Source organism: Bombus flavifrons, chromosome 4, assembly GCF_040668555.2.
Source record: "Bombus flavifrons isolate JBK064 chromosome 4, iyBomFlav1_principal, whole genome shotgun sequence".
NCBI classification, from domain to species: Eukaryota; Metazoa; Arthropoda; class Insecta; order Hymenoptera; family Apidae; genus Bombus; species Bombus flavifrons.
Genome location: NC_138445.1, coordinates 18,284,209 through 18,301,334, shown reverse-complemented (window position 1 = coordinate 18,301,334; position 17,126 = coordinate 18,284,209). Strand labels below are relative to the sequence as shown.

General features: G+C 41.0%; 1 long non-coding RNA gene across 8 annotated transcripts in view; it reads right to left on the bottom strand.

The window, feature by feature from the left end:
• LOC138179205 (uncharacterized) overlaps positions 1 to 17,126 on the bottom strand; it is a 183,023-nt gene that overhangs the window by 42,039 nt on the left and 123,858 nt on the right. The window contains exon 4 of one of the 8 annotated variants that reach the window (XR_011172956.1): positions 5,495 to 6,463. The exons of the other annotated variants lie outside the window; for them this stretch is intronic. This is a non-coding gene — a long non-coding RNA (uncharacterized LOC138179205). Of the gene's footprint in view, positions 1 to 5,494; positions 6,464 to 17,126 lie in introns of those variants that run through there. 8 annotated transcript variants of the gene reach the window in all.

Sequence of the window (17,126 nt, the reverse complement as noted above, 5' to 3'; positions counted from 1 at the left end):
TCCTCAATTATTATTCGCGTACTTAACTTTTTCACCATCAAATCGCTTTCGCGAATCTAGCGCAAGATTATTATACATGATTCTCCAGTTTAATCTTCCACAGAATAATAGCGTCCCTTTTAGTTGTTAGCGAATACAGAAATTAATAACATTCTTCGGAGATGGTTATTTTAATTCTTGATCGGTTAAAAGTTACGCAATCTTCGATAATCCTTGATTTTCGCATTTTTTTTTACAACGAATTCCCATTCTCGAACGTAATAAAAAATATTTTACATAATTCTTCGTTTTACTTTCCCTTTTAAGTATCGATGAATGTCGTGTTTAATGAAATTGCTCGAGGGACGGTTTTTCGATCGGTTGGAAGTCGAGCAAACGCGAGCGAACCGCGTAATCGCCGCTAAAAAGGGACTTTTTAAATTACAGGCCGGTCCACCGATAAATAGCCCGGATGTGATGGTCCAATTACGCTCGCGTATTTATATTCATTCGCTTCACGCCCGCCCGGACGTTTATTCTCGGTCGCGTGCGCGACTTAATGAGCCCGAATCGCTCGCGACGTACGAAAAAATGAATGAAATTTATACGGTGGGCCTTCTCGGGCTCTTGTGCATGAAATCGAACAGCAAACCCCGAGGTACAGTGTGTTCGTGTCAAAAATAAGACTTAAGGAACACGGAGGAGAGAAACTCTTTCAGGGTTCTTGTTCAAAGTATATAAATAAAAACGCAGATTTTCTGCGAAGTTTATATGACAAGTAGTTCTTGGAAAAATTAAGGGTTGATGCTATATATTTCACGGTTCAATAATTAAGGGTTAAAAACTACATTTTTTGATATATATATATATATATATATATATATATATATATATATATATATATATATGTCGGAGTCAGGTTGGACTTTCGGGGCGTAAGATGAACCTTTACTTACTTTACCGTCGCGGATGTAGCTAAGGTTTATCGGTACAAATGTGGACACTACAAGAGGCTATGAGTAATAGCCGCGATAGGATGGTCGAGATGATAGCAACCACGGATTCAGGTTCGATAACGAATCCACGGTCCACGGGAGGACGAGTATCAACTCAATCAGTAATATGTACAATGACTAACTAACTCTCTACTTCTCTAGCTCTCGATCCAAATGAAACTGCCAAATGAAGAACTATTTCTTATTTTTATTACTTAAGTGTAGCTATAGTGAATGTCTGGACTAGGGTATTGGGGTTTCTCCCAACATTCCAGCCGGGAAATCCCGATGTTCTTTTATCTCAACGAACAATTTTTTTAACTCAACGAACAAGATATAATCGCTTCGAGAATCGCGCTTAACGACAACGTCTTCTATTTGACTGATACAGGAAGAATGATCGGTAGCGATTCAGGGGTTGGTTTCGCGTGATGAGAACAGGGTGCTCATACATCCAGGCGCTAACGGGCGTAAAATGAATTATCATTTATATATGCGCGCGTTGTCGGTCGCGTGTTAGTTTGCGTCGTCGTGCGGCGTACGTTATGCGAGCCCCACTTCGCACCTCCGCGTAAACGGTCACCACTGTCAGGATATACTTATTTATTCCAATGTTAAACCTTCGCGCCGGTAGCTTTATGCCGGAAAATTAGCAAGGGTTACGCCGTTGAATGGCTGCGTTGCCGCTTAACACCAGCCGATGCATTCTCCAAGTTTTTTTAATGGACGCTGACACGCCCTCCTTAGCGCCCTTTAACACCTTTCGACCTCCTTTAAAGAGTGCCTCCTCGCGAAACCATCTTTGAATAATACACCGCGCGAAAATTCCTCTTTAACCACGGAAACACGTTTGCTTGGTCGACGTGCTAAAGATGGGAACGCTCGTGTCGTTTCTGTGCGGGCATTCATGTCTCTGGGATGTCGAACGCTGCGTTGGCGTTATAGGTTTTACCTAGACCTTACTGTTTGCAACTAAAAGGAAGACCAGCGGAAGAAATGTTGGTACGTTTTTTTTTTTGCTATTGAATGACACGATTACGTCTACAAATTTGTCATTCGTACTATCGTTCACAGGTACCTAAGTACCTATTAGAAAATTTATGCAAAATCGGACAAATCTAAAGAATTATTAGGATCGCGTGAAAACCCTTGAGATTATTATTTCGTTTCAAGTTTAAAAATTTAATAATTTCAAATGTTTAGGAGTGTCATTAATTAGAAGTAAGACAGTTACATTTTACCTAATCCACTGTATTTTTCTCGCTCCATCATTGATGAAATTTTTGGCAATTTTCAAATCGCTATCTTGTACGAATACAAAGTTCGACTGATTAATCGCTTCTCTTACGCTTTGCATGGGACTAACACGTACTCTAATACTAATGAACGGGGATGCACATTCACAGACGTGTTTCCAATCATAAACAGTATTTCCCCGAAGATGCGAGAAATTTCTTTCGTAGTAGACGCGAAGCAGACTCGGTCAATAGGTTAATTATCAATTCTAATAATTGATTTTGACATTATTGTTCTAAATACCTTAGGTCGGTTCTCGAGAAAGTCCATTAACGCAACGCGATGTCTAACGATATCCCAGTTACGTTTTTGTACTCATTAAGTAAACGTGGTCGACGTGGTTAGGTTCGTGGTCGACACATTTCGAGGGGGTATATCCTAGGCTCAACATTACCGCTGACAGAGTTAAATAGCGTTCTCTGACCTTTCGATGAACCGCGATCGCTAAAAGCTTGTACCAGGAGATTAACTTAATAACTTCTTTACAAGAGGTCTCTTTCCTAATACCCAGCGATTCTTTCTTCGTCCGATGTGACAATTAATAACCGAAGAAACAGTGTCTCTCCGAATGATTACCAGAGGGTACGAGCAAACATTCATTTCTCCGATTGACAACCAGTGATTGATCGAGCCTTTGTAGAACCACCGTGTTGCCTGCATATTTCATCGTTTCGCATCTAACCACTTCTAATAGAATTCTTCTCCGATTTCTCAACCCTGTCTTTCACGAGCCAAGAACTATCTCAGATATATCCTCTTCAATTAGTAATCACTAGTGTTCGGTATATCGTTCAATGAATGCTATTGTAACGAATTGTTAACACATCATGCCTCGTGGGCGTCTGTTAGCTTACAACAGTCAACAGAAAATTTTCATTAGCGGCTTGAGAATATTCCTCAACATATCTGCACATATTTAATGTTCTATTAATACATTTATTTATCTCGAAGCACAGAATGTATTATATTCGCGTGGATGTTCCTAGAGAATCTTTTAACATTCATAAAGATATTTAACTAATCGACGACGTGTTACTGCGATGATCGCAAATAAACATAACAATGATTAATACTTTACAGATTCTATGATTATCTAACATACGTTTGTTGGTCGTACCATTTCGCGGATGATTAACTACCGATGAAATCGATATTCCTAGTCGACAAAGACTAAGATTGTTCTTTTCCTTTTTGAAAAGGATTAATTTCCACGTTTGCTTCGATATATTTCTGTTTCCAATATCGTTATTATAACTAGAATTACATTCGTACGATATTTAAATTAAAAAGTCTAAACGATTATACGCTAAAATAAGATTAAGAAGACTGAATTTCTTAAAACTGAAATTTCTAATTAAAATTCGAATCTTTTGAAGTTTATTTTCTCGCCGAACGAATTTTCTAGGATCTAACGAGATTCACCAAACGTTCGAGATATCCACGAAGAGCACTCGTAACGAAACCATCGAGTAGAACAGCCTATCCGTCCCGGTATCTGCATCTCGCGCCTCCCCGTTAAGTTACAACGACTGGCGCTTAACCCCTGACACAAGCTACAATGGCTGGACGGGACTCCATAATTGTTATTTTAATAAGCTAATTTTCGCCGTGCTCGAGCGCCACGCAAACCGCGCGAGAAGGGAAAGAGCGTCCACGGCGAAGTGGAAGGCGTTGGACACGGGCAGACAGAGAAAGAAAGGGACAAGATGGGGCACGGACTATGGCCCCATCGACGGCCACGTCGGACGTGCCGAGATTAACGGCTGTACTTCCGAGGGTCTCGACGATTTACCCGTAATAAACGTAGCCACGCTTCTTACACCGAGATTCGTACTCCCCTCGTATCTTTTTCTGCGAAACTCTGTCACTCTTCACTGACGCGTTTATTCTTTCGTGATCCCTTGGGTCCTTTTCTTCGATTTTATTAGCGTACATCAAAGTCTCGATGTTGGATTTTTTCGTTATTAATACTTTCCATATATTATTCTAGTACAGGCGTTTTTGATACGTAGGTACGTATTGCGCGCTTCACTGTATTTATTATACAATTTACATAGTAATTAATTAGGTTCAGGTACATGAAACTTTGTACCGTTTAGTAGTACCTACTTCGATACGACTATGAAAATGGAATGTAAAAACTGATAAGAAAGTAGCCATTGAAGTTGAATCAGAAGCGGTAAAAAATTTTAAAGATTTGTTACTTATTAATTGTTCGGAACATCGATTAGTGGAATATTCAAAGATGATCCCTTGTAAGGAAAATCGAGAAGTCGAGAAGTAAGAACGGAAATAGAAAGAAATTGGTACATTTTTATTCGAAAGCTTTTGTGAATGACCTTCTTTCGCATGAAAATTTGATCCAATTATCTAAACAGTTTGAGTCATGATTTCTAATAACCAAGATTCTATTGCTCGTACTTATCTCCATACTGAATCCTTCGTGTTAAACCTAACCATTGATTTCCTAATTTTGCACAGTCGAAGGAATGCGAAAGGTTCTTAAACGAGCTCATCGAGATTTTTCATCGAGAAATAGGAGGGGTGAAAGTATCAACGACGGGTTATTGAAATTTCTATCTGTAACTCTAGCACTTCGAATCGAAGATGTCTATCAAATGGGAGAAGTGTTTTGGTACGAAATTTCTCGCATTTCCTGTTACGATGTAAGCACGTGTACGTTTCTTTTACGGAGTCTGATCTCTGAACGCACAGGATGACCCCGTGGGGTCACGCTGATTTCCCGTAGGGAGATCCGCTCGATCCTCACCCAATCGTGGCGGCAGGACATTTATCTCGTTACAAAACTCGCCGTCCCAGTCGAGCTAGGAAGATCGATAGGGTTTTCTGGCTTTATCGGACACGAAGGAAATTCATAATAATGCCGCCTTGCGCGACCTATCCTACGCCAGTTTTCAATCATTGCGAAACGTGAAAGGACTTCGACCCGCAGCTTTATATGCTTTTCAGTCTCTTATTATCTCTGACACGGCTAGCTTCTATTGTCAAATACGATCAGAGAAGGTTAAATAATGTCACAGCTCATATAGCAAACGGGATCTCTCAGCCAGACCACCTCTCCTCTTCTATGTTTCGTACGGATGCGGAGAAATCTCTTAAAGATCAGATTCTCGAAGTCCTATCCCGGTCTGGAGATAAGATTTCATTTATGATAGAATTTCATTTGTGTTAATTTGTTAACCGAGCTGTTTCCTAGTCCGAAAGCTTGTATCTAATCGTGAAATTAGAAATTGAGAAAGATAAATCAATTTCAGTTAGGATGAATTTAATTCTTACGTATACAGATATCGTAGATTTGAATTGCAACATGAAATGATCGATGCGTTCAACAAACTGACAATCGAGCGACGAGTTAATTCATGTTGCATCCTTAACAGGCTTGAGATGGCTATTCATATTAATTTTTCACATATCTTATATATCACATATATCAAATTTGTTTTAAACTTTACCAATACGATCGTGATGATATCGTAACGCTAATGCTAATGGTGGAATTTCAAAATCTTTCATCTAACGGACGTATCACAGCCATAAAAGGTTTCTACACTCGAACATTCAAGAGCTTTCGCGATTCCGTGTCTATCGATAAGATATTAAATCTCGTTGCTAGGATATTAATTCGATCAGGATGAACGCTAATGAATTTGCACCACGTCCAACACCATCCTATTCCGCAGGCATCAACAACGGCCATCGTACGTTCATCCTGGAACGGCGTATGAGTTTCACCGGGAGGACGTTCACTCGCATTAACGGCTTATGGGATTCCTGCGTAACTTATTTACGATGACAAAAAAAATCGAGGCTCCCCCGTCCGCCTATAATATACGCTCAAATCCGCTATTCTTCAATTACCTCTCTTCTCCTTTCTGTATACTCTATGTTCCCGCGGTTTTATCGTTCCGTCCCTTTCTCGTTCTCTTCGTTTTCCTCTTACATCCCTTCTTCGCTCTTCTTCCTCTCCTATAACTCTTTTCTTCCACGGTTCTCCTCGTTGTGCATTCGTTCTCCTTCTCTGTCCTTCGTTCTCTTCCTACTTCCTTTATTCCATCTTCTTCTTTCTCCTTCTTTGCACGCCGAGAAACGGCGTGGTACCACCGCTTGCGTGCATCTTGAACGCGTGAGCGCGTACAGCACGAGTTACCCTTGGAGGTCAGAGGTCGGGTACCCTGTGTAAGAGAAAGAAAAAGGGGTAGAGGTGGATGGGCGTGGTTCGTATTTGAAGTAGAATCGAGCCTCCACCTTCTTCATCTTTTTCTATCCCTTTCGACGGCGGATGTGCTTCGCCAGATACGTCATGGAATTCCCAGCTATTGAAAAGAAATATCCGTACCCGCCATTCTCGTGTCTACGGCAACCGGTTATTCATTAATTTACGCGTTAATCGACGCTGTGAATTTTGTCCCATTCATGGTCGATTTGCTCGCGCGTTTCTCGACGAGGGTGGATGGATAGTATAAATTGAAAATCGATGCATGACTATCGGATAGGCAAAAGATTCCACGCTGTTGGCTATTGTATCGTATACAGTTGAACGAAAATACTCTTAAATCGGTTTCCTTTTTTCGAGGAGCAGTAATTTGCCATTAATCCGCAGACTGCGAAGTTCGTCCCATTCACGATCGATATGTACGAAAAATCGAACGATGGATATTTGATAAAAAAAGAGATTTTTTGTTATATGAATATTTTATTGTACGCTATTCTATATATTAATAATTTTGAATCGAAATTATGTTGAAATTAGCGTATTTAGAGATTTTTATTACATTCTGATTATTAATTTGCCAGCGACGTCAATCGATGTTGCGAGGTTTATTCCATTTACAGTAAATTTGTAGATGCCGAATGGCAGAAGAAATTCCTATTGACTATTGTATTACTATTCTATTGTATACCGATGTTATATCGACCTGTTTTCTAAGAATACATTCATCATATTGCACGATAATTGATACTTATTATCATTATTAATTTTATTCGACTCACGATTGAATTTTTCGAATCAACAAGCTCGACGTTCCAGTCGAGGGTGGATGGATAGAATAAATTAGATATCGACGCATGTTTGCTAAAGAAATCCCGTGCGCTGTTGGCTATTGTATTAATATTCCGTTGTATAATAATAGTCTTGGATTCGAGTTAAATTGATCTTTTTTTCTAAGACCAGCGCATTTAGAGACGATGATGTCGTAATTAGAAAGGGAAGTTGCGTGCATTCCCCCGCCCATATCAGCCGCAGGAATACCGAGAATCTTTTCTACATGATACGCTTCTTTAGCCTGGGGTATCGAACCTGCTGATAACTCTTGTTACTTGACGTAAATGACATAAATTCACGAAATTGAAATTAGAAATTTCTATATACGTATGTAAGTACCGTTTAGAAAATGATTCCAAGTTTTTCTTGCCAGTTCATTCTTGTATCTCTGATATTTCTTCGCTAACAACTATTTTTCCCTTTTATCGTACAAACTTCGCGAACACGCGGTTCTTGTAAAAACGATATAGTGTCGGTTCTTCAATCGCGTTGACAACAGTGTCCGCGGTTACGATCGGTAATTATCGGCATGCCACGCGTGTCTGAGATACCAGGGATGCCATCGAGTCTTCTCTCTCAGATTCCGCGACACGACGCGACGCGCGGATCAAATACAAGAGAAGCCGGCGATCGGTGGAGGAAACCTCGAGGATTTTAAACCGATCGCTTCGGATCTTTCGTTAAAAACAATTAAACGTGGTTGCACACGCGAGATGTTCGGGAGGGATAACGGGTCGAAAGGACGATTCATTGGACCGTGACGAGTAGGCGATAGCCATCGCTAATTTAATAAAAGCAGCGCGATGAAAAGGTAGAGCTGTGAAAAGAACGGTGGTGACCCGGTGGATCGGTCTGTATCGATGACCAATTTAGATATCGCATCTGGATATCTCCGGTGTAACCTTGGACCTAGTGTCAGGGCGATCCTACGATCTGATCTTCGATACGTGTGCTGTGGAAGGTATAAAAGAACGCTTGGCGTCTTGGCGAATAAAGAGAACGGAATGAGGATTCTTAAACGTTCAGAAACTATTCACTGGTTATTACAAGAATTGTACAATATTTGAATATTATTTGGAATATTAGAGGCAATACGCGTTAACTTATTTAGAATGTTCAGTTTAAAGAAATTCTAGTGAAACAACTTTCTATAAGTTGTTATAAGTAAATTATCAAGAGAAATTTTATGAAGGCATCGTTTTGGGAAAAACAGAATTTGGACACGATTGGTCAAGAATCAGCCCGCTACACACGTATTTAATAATTTTTCCGATTAGACCCTCTCGAAAACGAAACTTTAGGCGAAAAAATTGTATTTTCTATATTTTGGATTTTTTTTTTTTTCGTTTACAGTCCTGCTAGTTGTTCGCCCTTATTCAGCGAGGAATCGATCAAATACACGTGCGTACAGTCGATAAATTTTTATACTCGGCTCTCTGAGATCTGAATCCTCCAGTGCAATTTCGTCGTTCTCGATTATCGACTCGTTTTAAACCGTACAATCTCTTTGATGTTACTTCACGCGTATCGCGAAAGCAGACTCGTAATATATCTGCATAGACGAGAAAAGTAGTGAACGTAGTATTCGATGAGACGCAACACAATAATGTATTATAGTTCGATGGTTGGTCGGAGGAGCAGAGTTTCGCTTAGTCACGTTGATCGTTCACGTTTGACGCGACTTTTCTCTAAGAGTCTTCTCTAAGATGGCCGGTGTGTGGTAATTAATTAGCCGGGAAAAACGTTTTATACCTTGTCCTCCAGTCTTGTACACGGTTACGAGAGGATACGAATGGTGGGTGAAATTCCGATACTCGACCGGCTCGTTACGATGATTCCTCGCAGCCGGCTTCCCTCGATGATGTCGGCAATTAAAGTCTTATACCCTCCATTAATCTGCATAGGGAAACAGACGGGCAGAGAAAAGGACGTGGATGAGGAAAGAGAAGAGTGAGAAGAAACGAAAATGATCGCCACGGGGGTTTCCGCGACCCTTTCCTAGAGATCACAGCAGTTCTAAGAGGAAAAGGGAAAAGCAAGAAGCTTCTGTCACCGAGCGATCGCATCAGAGGGGGATCATGCCTGAATAATCATGATTTTCGCTGTGATTCTCTGCTAAGATTCCTTTCGATACGATGCGATGTCGTGAACCTCCTTCTTCCATGTTAAATCGTGGGTCAGAGTGGTCTGGGTTTTAGCGTTTAATTATCGACTCTCTAAGACGAGGGGATCTCTTAATGGGCACTGTAGGATTGCTCAGGATGAAGTGGTAATTAGAGTGAACGATCACTGCCACGAGTATAAGTAAGAATACAATCACTTTGGTTTTGCTTCTGGGCATTTTATCGTTTCGATTTGATGAATTTGCATGGAAGAAGAATCTCTTCGTTTATAGAAACAAATGATATTGAGTTATAAAAATAATGGAAAACCGTAATGCAATAAATTCTCTAAAGCTTCGAATCATCCATATAATAAGCATTATTATTGTTATTAATAAGCATAACGCGTTACAAATTGATTCTCACCGAACAACGATGCTTCAAACCCAAGGAACGAACCGCGATGAAAATTTCTATGAGACGAAAAAGAAAGGATTCAATTAGCGATCAGCTGTCTATTTATCCACGGCTCATTGTTACCGGCGGACTTAATTGCGAGCTCGCGAAAGTCGCGAAAATAATTCACCGCGAAATGATTCATCAGCCGGCTGGCTGATTTTTTAGCGGCCCGATAGAAAGTCAGAATCTATCGGAGGCGGCCGCCATCACATTTCCTTCGTCACGTATCTGACAGGGTAATGGTGGCACAGGGATTAACCAACACCTAACCTGCGGGACACTTACTCGGCACGGCAACGACAGATAAATTAGCGATGCTCGCATTGTGGATGGGGTAATAGACGTCGCGGAGCTGACATTTAAGCCACGACACTGTAGCCAACTCTGTTGTAATCGACTCGATGCTGCGCAGTTTCAAGTTACCATTTTCCGCTTTTCTTACGTTACGACGTTTTCATCGCGATCTCCTCCTCGGATCGTTCGAGCAAAGATCTTAAAATAATCCCGAGATAAAAAAAAAAGAGGGGACATAATCTCTGCTCCAAGTATAAAACGTTTTCTTCGGAGAAAGTTTCCTCTAATTACTTAAAACGCGAGTTTACGAGTTCGATTGGAATATTTATGGCCGTTGATAAACTTGATTTATCGAACGAAAATTAATTAGCTTCGTATAACAGGGACAAAGAGGCATCAAAGGTGTATAGCGGTCAACGTAAGATACGTGTGCGGAGATTGTCGAAGGTATCATCGTGACTACGTGATATTATCGTGCTTCAACCCTTCCGTACGTTTCGCAAATTGCAGGCTTCGCGGCTGGGCAACTTCGCTTTTCCTCCTGTCGGGATGCAATCGACGGTATTCGACGGGCATCGATCGCGAAATCGAGGCGATGAACGACGAGGAAACGTGTTCCCGAGGTGTGAAGTACGTGTATCATTTGGACGAAGGTGAAGTTCAGAGGAGAGCTGTGGAAGAGATTCTTGGTATCGTGTTTCAGATTCTTAGAATCCGCGTTGCTTTCCTAACTTCCTAATTACTCGACAACTTGTTGTAATTGTTACACGTGCAAGACCACGTGTATGTTTACATAGATTCTGTAATAGCGATCCTAGCGACTGAGTTTCAAGCAATAAAATAAATAAAAGCGCGAAAGGATCGAAATAAAAAATGGAGAAATCCTGAAAATAAGCGAAGGAAATCTCATGATCGAATTGTCTTGCTGTTATTTTTCCTTATTTTTCCACTTTTTCAGAAATACTATACGTAGTAAATATTCCTACGATTCTGATGAAAGAACAATCGAAGAAACGAAAAGTTAAAACGGAGAGAGATCAGAGACAACCTCGTTAACGTCCGGCATCTTGTTTTATGCGGTCGTGATCCGGCAGGTTACGAAATAATCGTGGCGTCCTTAATCTGAGATCACCGAGGCGCATCAATGTTGCCGATGGAATATCATTACGATCGAAGAGATTCCTCTGTTTTCATCTCTCTCCAACGACAACATCTCAAGAGTTCCATCGCAATTTGTGCGAGTGAGACGAACGACTAATGATAGTCCAAGTAGAAATATATTATAGATGATGTTACAGGATAACGTAATGAGTAAAACGTGGCTTTATCCAGGAATTTTGCGGGTGCTTCGTCATAACCGTTCAAGAACGTTCGCCCTCCGTCTGCCGGCCGATCTCTTGGGAATCGAAATGCAAACTTCCACTCGAATTTCGCGAAATTAAGCCTAACAACCGTATCGATCTCTTGGCAAAAGTTTCCTTAAGCTTTGTCCAATCTCTAGCTAGACGCTTCTATTACAAAATTCTTTGCTTCAAATATGTAGTTTCTGCAACGTTTAAACGTTAGTTTCTGTAGCATTTAAACGACCGCCAAGCGTAGAGATACTCGCAATATATATTTCATTAAGTTTTTTATATGTTTTCAAGTTAATATCAAGTCCTTATACGTTTCTATAATAACATGTAAATGATTGTCAACCTATCACGTACTGCCAGTTTATGGTGCCAGTCTGCAACTTCATTGGTTCCTGGATGATCGTACCGGTTTCAGCGATTAAGCTTTCACGTTTAATTCGAACAATCTTTCAATTTCAAAACGACTATTATTTCAAATACGTATTATTACACTGAAATAGGATTATTTTAGAAGAAACATTATATCCATTATACGTAATTCTATCTACCAAGCGACTTCTTCTCATCTTCCAATTTCTCTATATCCATAAATCTTCAAATTTAACCGAATCACGTATTTCCAGTAGCGATTCGACTTAGTCTCGCTCGCGAAAATATTCGAATGCTCGTAGAATCCTTTTGCGAACATATCACGTGCGTTATGACAACTGTTCCAATACTTTCGTAAATCACTGTACGTACATATAAACCGTGTATTTACCCAGGCAACTGTGTTTCAACTTCGAGATCGAGTTGGTTAAGTCTTTGCTTTAACGTTTGAAGATATATCGTTATTTAAAAATTAGAAACGTATTAAGAAATCCTCCCAAAGTACTTCGGTGATTAGGCTAGAACGACGAGTCTTCGTTTTTAGTCCTTAAATGAAGTTCCTCGAACGTGACAAAAGATTCCAAAGTTGGGTAATTCAACCGACGTTAAAAGTATGGAAAAGTAATCTTAAAAATGTGTATCATTGCTCTTTGAAGATCACAAAATATGTTATTGTATATTCCAGGAAGCCAGCAGCTTCTCGGTCAGGCTTACCGTGCCTCTCCATAAAACTGCACGACGGAACAGATCGAAAGCTCGTCACTCGTATATTTTTCCCCTAAGGTGTCTCGTCAAGGCGACAGCAGGCAAACTATTCACACGCGGTCTCGTCGAGGCGTGTACCTGTTTCCATCGAGCGGATGCTCGAGGCAGGTGAGTTATACGCTGGCTTCCTCGTCTTCGATCGTCGTTTTGGCCGTAGTTGGCCGTCGTTGGTCACACCGGCGAACAGTATGCGCTCGTATGGGCCTGACCGTCAGGTATGTATCGCCTTGAACGGGCACCCAGAGGCTGACCTCCGACCCGCGGGACACAGGTGAGCCGCGATTTTTCAAACGATCGTTTCTCCCCGTTCCCGTGTATACACACGCGCTCCTCCAGAGATATCCGTGGAACCGCTGGAGGACAAGGGGAGGTGAGGCCGGAGGCGGCGTTTGCCGATTGGTCGGCGCCGTCCTCTTCGCAGCCAGTGACGAGAATGGAGGCCATCCTCGACCCACTCCCACCGCGCCTAGTTTATTCTTACCTTTCCTTACCTTTCCATTCCTTTCCTTGCCTTTCCATTCCTTTCCAGAATCTCTGCGCACCGTGTGTCGCCAAGCAATGCGTCCCTCCCGCTAACCCTTCACCACCCCACAATCGCCACCTGTGTCGTCGAGAATCGAGATTCAGGAAGTTACAAAAGATCCATGGAGACAACGGTGCATCCGGAGACATCGATGCTTCCGGGACGAAGCTTCTTTGGTAGCTCTTTGGTACAACTATGCTTCCACCTTGATGAAATTTACATTCATTTTGCCAAGAGCTTCCGCGTGTTTTAGCACTTGCAAAAATAAATAATACGAAGGTACTTGCGATCGAGTCGTTTCTCCCAGTTCTGGTTCTTAAGATTAGATGATGGATTTTTGAGTGAAAAATAGAGGAAGATGCAAAATATGATTCTTTGTAAAACATACGTAGATACCGAAGAAGATATCTCAAGTGGTTTAATTCGCGGTGTAAGTTTGCAGGGGTGGTACTTATTTATATCTTCTAGGATGATGTATACCATAAGTCGATCTAACGAAGGAAAAACGACCCGTATCGTTGAAAATTGGAATCCAGGAAGTCGAAGAAGATCCACGGAGGCAACGGTACATCCGGAGACATCGATGCTTCTGGGAGAAGGAACGAGGAGGACCTTCTTCGGTGGATCTCCGATATTGTTTATTACTTTTAGATTATTATTATTATTAGATTTATCAAAAGTCGATTATACAATCCTTAATTAGGTATTGATTTAAACGCAGAATAATTCTTGACAGCAGCTGAGACCTCCTGTCTGTAATTCTCCATGCGTGGACTATACGCTGCAAGCGTTCGAAGAGAGTCGTCTTAATAGGATGGTTCGCGACTACGCGCGCTGTCAAAAGCATAGGAGAGAATGCACGTCGTGTCTCGAATGTTTACGGCGGGCGCCGTTCGTCGCAATAACGGAAACAAAGCGGAGAAAGACTTTACCCGTCTATCAGTAAATAATGTCGCTTGGTTCGGACACCGTCGCCTTCCTAGGCTTTTTGTATCTTTTACGAGTAACTGCAGATAACTTAACCTTGCTGCATCTCAAAAAATATCTCAGGGTTGAAAGATATTCGCAACGTGTGAACGCTACAGAGGAGAATACAAGTCACATTTCCTACGTTTTACAGAGAAGCAGTTTCAAAGTTTACCACAGAAATCCATTTCGTCCTTTGATGTTCGTTTGAAAGAATTGTTCTTGGTATGCAAGATCTCTGGCTAAAATTTTGTATCAAACATTTTCTTAAAACATTCTCCAAAGACGTATCTTGTTGGCTAAAACGAGAGCATGGTCGAAAGAGAAAAATTCCAAGATCGATATTCATCGTTCTTCGGCGATCGAAACATCAGAAGATTGAGAGGTATTTCCTATAAATACGGAGGGTCGTCCATGTTCATCCACCTGCTACCCCGAATAAATCCCCTATCATGACATAATCTGGCTCGGATTAAACGCGGTAAAAATGGCCGGCCACGCGTTATGTGTGGCCAGACAGAAACAGATTAGCGCGATCAATCTGCTCCAGCCTCCCCCGTTCTTTTATGTCTTTTCTCTCCTTCGAGGAAGCGCGTTGTTTCTTCCTTGTCTCGTCTTTTTCCACGCTTAATGCCCTTCTCTCGTCGAGGTAACCCTCGGTTCGGACCCAATCTCTTGGCGTTTCACGACGACGCCATGGTGTCGTAATGCCCTCTAGCGCGGCGAGTAATATCTCTATTAATAATGTAATTGCCGAGCAGCGGAATCGTGCATGCGTGCAACGGCCATTAGCGGGAGGGCATCTTCCCCTCTTCATGAACGTTTCACCTGCGTGCGTTTACGCGGGTCACGGGTGAAATTAGTGCGGTACCCTTTCTTCGAGCGGCGAACGATGGATCTGGATGTTTCGGGATGATTCAGTTCGCCGTTAAAAGCAGGATGATGATTGGGTTAGTTTAATGTTTAAGGGAGTAAGAGTATGGTTATTCCGGTAAGGTTCTGTCGTATTAATAGTAATAAAGCATAGCGTGTAAATTATGAATGTCTATGCATTTATGGGAAATTTCAAGATGTAAGAATGTAGAGAAAGCATGTAAGAATTTTCAAAGTGTAGCGTACCGATCATGTTTAAACGATGAGATAAATTTCTATATTTAAGTCTCATTTCTTCAGCTATTTATTCATATTAGCAGCTGAGTAATATACTGCGGTAAATATACTACACATATATTCGTACGCTACTTGAAAAGCAAAAGACGTATTTTCATAAATAGAATATGAAACTTGAATTCTTGGAATGTATGGTTCTTAAATCATCAATCACACGTTTGAATAATTACAAGATAGGTGTCTTTAACGACTTCAACCATTTTCATTTTTAAATTATCCCCTATGTATGAAGAAAAGTTGAGTAAATTGATTTCATGTTTTGCGAAAAAAGTAAGGGCGTTTAAGCTGTACATATTTCCTTTTGTCTTCTTTCTTTTCAAACACGGATGATAAGAGACGGTAAACACACCTGAACGGTAGTTCCATGGTGAACCGTTCGCGTAATAGAAATGCAAGAAGCGCATGTCTGCCATTCAGTTAGGAAACTTTTTCCCCCTTGGTCGAAGAGAAACGCACGCGGTTGCCACGCGGCCTCGTCCATTACTGTGCAAATGCAATTAGTACCGTTCCAGGCAAACACGTTGGTGAAACGACGCAAGAAGAGCGGTGCGTTTGTTCGACTCGCGTGCACGCGAACCACCAAAAAACGCTTAAATTATCAACGTACATGTAACTGAGGCCTCTGGAATGTTGCAAAAATCCATAACACTGTATGATCACCGGCCTAACATTTTCTCACTTCCTTATTCGGTAAACAAGGGTTTGGTGTCCGCTAAAAATAGTTCTATTCGAGAAGATCTCACGGATACCTTGACTTCAACGCGTGTCACTTAAATTTCACTTAACATTTACTCTATGACTGTCTACTGTAGTTAAACACCGTTGCGTGCTCATTTACAGTAGCGAACGCGTAAACAAGTCCAAATACTTCTCGCGATTCAATTGGAATTTTTCTCTCCAACGATACGTATTTCTTTGGATACTTTGGATTGGAATCTGGATCACGGTTTTGCAGATATTTCATCTTATAACGTAACAACGTTAATCTCGTTGTATTTTTATATACGTTATATCTTTGTTAATAAGATTCACTTTTAGTTCAGGTATTGCAAAGATTTATTTCGCTTTACAATGGCAGTCGAAAAGTGCAAAAGAAAGGTAGAAGATGGAAGAATTTGATTTTTCTTAAAAAAATTGTTTTAAAGTTAAAAGTTTTAAGTTTCTTTTATTGAAAATTTCCATTGATGGAAAAATTGATTACGTAGTTTAAAGATCGGATCTTTGATAATTCACTTGTTGGATCTAGATAATACATATATCCAATCGGTGACACGTAATGTGAAAGATAAAAAATTTAAATCAATAGTACTCCTATACCGCAAATTTAATCGCATAAAATTTGTTTCGTTCATAAAATATACTCGCGGTATAATTATAACAGAATTTGAATATATTCGCCGTCGCAATCCTAATAAGAAAAAGACGAATGTCTTCGCGGTATCGAGGAGAAGTTCTGCGAAGAATGCATAGCACGGAAAGTTATTAACGGTGATGAAATCCGAACGCGGACCAGACGAGAACAAGACGAACAGGACAGTGGCTGCGTGCGTGGACGCATCTCATTCGCCCATTAGGAAGGTATTTCACGGCGTGTCACGTTTTATGTCGGCCACGTGACTTCGCGTGACACTGCCGAGTTGAGCCGATGCCGGGTCAGAGGTCGCGTGCGATTCGCCTCGAACCGTTTGGTCCTGCGCTGCGGTTCAATAGTCATCACCGTGTCTAAGTTCAACTTGAAACTAACCGTGCACGGAATGGACTTTTCGTATCAGAATAAAATGAAAGAAT